At 48.7% G+C, this 4,081-nt stretch overlaps 1 pseudogene; it reads left to right on the forward strand.

Moving 5' to 3' along the window:
* Nucleotides 1-859: 859 nt before the first annotated feature.
* On the forward strand, nt 860-3,467 carry LOC119288096 (annotated as a pseudogene).
* The last annotated feature ends 614 nt before the right edge of the window (nt 3,468-4,081 follow it).

Genomic DNA, 4,081 nt, shown 5'->3' on the forward strand with positions numbered 1-4,081 from the left:
TCAACTGTAAAAATTAAAAATTCTTCCTGACGTGGTAATGCACACATCATCATTTAATTTCACTGATGATAGGGCAGTAGTAAAACCCCTGCAAATTGCCTGTTTTAAAATCAACTGCACGGGTGTTAACTGGTGCAGAAGAAAGTAATAACATGGTTACACTCACTGTCAAAGTAAAAAGTATGCTCGCACTGACAATGATCCTAATGGCCCCATTACCGGTTAGAGGAGGAGAGGTCAGACCAAAGATCCCCCTCCCTTGACCGTCCCTCCAGTCCAGGCGCATCCATCACTGACGGCGATGTCTCGTACGTTAGGTGGCGCGTCCGCGTCATCATCGGCGATTGATCGATGCCGCGGCGGCCGCGGAAGGGCGCCGTCTGCTTGAAAGCGACGCCTGGGCTGGGCTGCGTATGTTTATTATAGCTGGCGCACGTCGCTGTGGCCGCCGGCGGCCGACCCCTGCCCGGGCACTGACGGATCACGGACGCGCTTCGCCGCCGATGACCCGGGACGGTTGAAGAAATCTTGCCGCAGAAAAGTTTCCCATGAAAATCTTCAGAGCAGCTGCGAGATGCAAGAACAGACAAAGGGATCAAATCAGTTTTATAAAACTGGATTTGGTAAAGAGTCTTCAGAGATAATAATTGCAGTTTCGTTTTCAGCTTCCGGGACTGACAAAGCGGGATAGAGAGATATTACGCCTTCTTCATCTGAGACGTTTTTTCCTTCTAATTCGGCCTATGTCAAAGACGAAACGGGCTTCTTTAGGCCCATATGCACCCGGCAACAGGCCCACATCCCGCGAGCAGTTCGAGCCTACTACGACCCAAACCCCCGCCGCGTCCATGGCCGCTCGCTTATCCCCTCACCCAGTCTCCCCCAAGCTCGCGTCGTCCGTCCATGGCGTTCACCGCGCCGGTAGGGGTGGCGGGAGCCCTTCTCCCCCTCGCCCTCCCCGCGCCCTCCAGCTCCGGCTCGGCCTCCTTCCTCCCCCGCGCCGGCGGTGAGTCCCGACGGCGCCGCTTAGCCGTCCCACGCAGAGGAGGCGCCATGGTAAGCTCCACGCACAGCTCTTCGTTTCGTTGCTTCCCCCCCACCCACCCAATATGCTCCTCATGCTGATTAGATTCGGAAGTTGAATTTCGAGCGAACTGGGTTCATCCCCACTCGTTCCATTCTTCTCGACACTCTAGGCACTATCAGCAAGATTACTGTCATTTTTTTCCTTTGGTTTCAGTTACAGAAGGAAACTTTTGTGTTGGGTTAGCAGCTCTGTGTGTAGATTAGACTATATAGTACCATAATTCTAGATTTCAGTAGTCCTGTCCAGCTTTTGTAGATGTTTGATTTGATTTTGGTGCGGTGTAGTGACTGTATTTACATATGTGACTAGGGAGATAGCCGGGGGAGATGGAATTGCCACATGACTCGCTCTGCCGGCAAGGCGAATGTGGTGACCGAGGACGATGCGGTGAATGTTGCTGCTGATGCCGCCACGGACCAAGCTGCCGATGATGCCGCCGATGTGCTCGAGTCCTTGAACCCTGACGATGCTGATCCAGTTGCCTGGATAAAGCAGCAGCCTCTCCCTTATCCTGCAGTAAGTACAACAGAAGTAATGATTCACAAACATTGGTGCCCCTGGGAACGGGGTGACGGACAAGGGGTTGTAATGCAGGATGCTCTGGAGCCATACATAAGCAAGGAGACGGTGGAGCAGCACTGGGGAGTTCACCAGCGCGGGCACGTGGACAGGCTCAACGGCATGATCGGCGGCAGCGAGTGGGAGCGGATGTCGATTGGGCAGATGATGCTCGCCTCATTCAACGAGGGCAGGGCGCCACCCCACGCTCCCTTCTTCCATGCCGCACAGGTAGCATTTCGATACTATCTGGAACCATCTTTTGTGGCTTGCGTATGCTTTAGATCCCTAAATCCTAATTATTGGCCCTGTTGTGTAGGTATGGAACCATGATTTCTATTGGCGATCAATGAAACCTGGCGGTGGAGGCAAGCCCCCGGAACGTCTTCTGAAGTTTATAAACAGAGACTTCGGATCATATGACGGCATGATCAAACAATTCATGGATGCCACACTAACTCAGTTCGGTTCTGGATGGGTTTGGCTTTCTTGTAAGTGATGCTGAAACCCACATTTGTTAGCAGTTTGTACCTGTTTCAAAACTTGCTCCAAGTGGTGCGTATGTGATGGAACTGAACCTTGCTCTGTAACTGGTTCAGACAAGGGGAGCAAGTTACCTCATGTGAAGTCAAAAAGCCCAATCCCATCTGACAATTATGGCAGGCTGGTCATCTCAAAGTCTCCAAATGCTATCAACCCACTTGTCTGGGGCCACTCTGTGAGTATTTACCTGCAACTGTGTTTCCCTACATAATCATGCAGTGTATACTGTGCACTACTTCATTTTGGAAGCTTTGTATTGCCTCTTATTATTTGTTCCTCTGACAAGAAAGTATTTCCATTTATAAAAAATCTATTGTCTGTCTCCCCCATGCATACTATATATTCTACAGTGATCTGATATTTTTGTCTGTCTATTCTTGTTGGCAGCCACTCCTTGCGATTGATGTTTGGGAGGTATGCACACATCATTCATTTTCATTTCCATGCATTTTCCTTCATAAAAGTTAACATTGCTAACCAATTCTCTGTCTTGGGAACAGCATGCCTACTACTTGGATTATGAGGTTAGATGTCAATGGTGCTCATGATTTCTAGTGGTTATATTTGCCATATCCGCCACTTAGTCTGTTCTTGTTACATGGCTGCAGAATCGAAGGGCTGAGTATGTCTCTGCAGTTCTAGAGAAGCTCGTCTCATGGGAAATGGTGGAGTCCAGGCTCCGGAAAGCTGTTCTGCGAGCAATAGAAAGAGACGGTCACACCAGCCCGAAGCAGCGAAGGAAGCAACTTCTGTCCCAGGCTAAAAGCCGCGTCGGGGATGCAAGCACCAGCGGTGAGGCAAGAAGGCGACCAAGAAGTAAGGATCAGCAGGCCCCTTCCAGCGTGAGAATGGTTCCAGCAGGCGAGGCGGTACCGAACTGAGCCATGAGCCTTTGAGGTTGGCGACCAGTAGCTAGCACGGGCAGGCAGCTAGAGCAGCATGTCCAAAATCCTCCAGAACAGTAGTCTCTGAAGAACGCGCGCACCACCCGACTTCCGTTCGTGCGACCGTTGTAGCATGATCTGCACGCCGCAGTTTTTGTCAATGTTAGTCTAATAGGGGTACTGCATTGTAGTATGCCTATACCACTCGAGCAACAATCAGCAATGCTGGACAGGCTAAATTTTGGTAAGTAGCCTCAGGGCTTGGTGTCCCGTAATGTATTGGTGTAGAGATAGGCTTAGGAGGTGGCCGGGCACGGCTTGATAGAAGATGAAGCACAGTTTCTGTCCCTTCCTCTTTGAATCATTCATAAGTATCAGCAGTTTCCTTTTGACGAGACTCCTGTCTCATGTTACAACGAACCAACCACTACGCCACTAAGCCACATCTGCTTGGTCACATCATTTTCCTTTTTTTCTAGTTTCCTCTTTTCTTTTTCGTTTATTCGTTTTTTCTTTTGTTTATTCCTTATATGTTTTTTTTCAAATTCATGGACTCTTTTCAAATCGATGAACTTTTTCATTTTTCGATGAACTTTTTACAAATTCAATGAAATTTGAAAAAAAGTTCACCGGATTTTAAAAAAGTTCACACAATTAAAAAAAAGGTTCATCGGATTTGAAAAAAGTTCAACGATTCAGGAAAAAGTTCATTATTTTCAAAAAAAGTTCACCAATTAAAAAAAACCGCGCAGTAAAGAAAACAAAAAGATGAGAAGAAGAAAAGGATTTAAAGGAAAAAACGAACTAGCTATACACACGAGGGTGGGTAGCCTGCTGGCTAGAGCAGTGCGCTTGCAACGAACAGGTCTCGAGTTCGATTCCCCTTCCCGCCCCATCTAGGACTGCTGCAGGCGCCCGTTTGCAAATTGCACTGTAACGGGCGCCTGCGGCGCCAAATAGGAAATGCCTGTGTCAAGTAGGGGGTGGGAAATGTTCATCGAATTTGAAG

This window comes from Triticum dicoccoides, chromosome 4A (genome assembly GCF_002162155.2).
Source record: "Triticum dicoccoides isolate Atlit2015 ecotype Zavitan chromosome 4A, WEW_v2.0, whole genome shotgun sequence".
Classification (NCBI taxonomy): Eukaryota; Viridiplantae; Streptophyta; class Magnoliopsida; order Poales; family Poaceae; genus Triticum; species Triticum dicoccoides.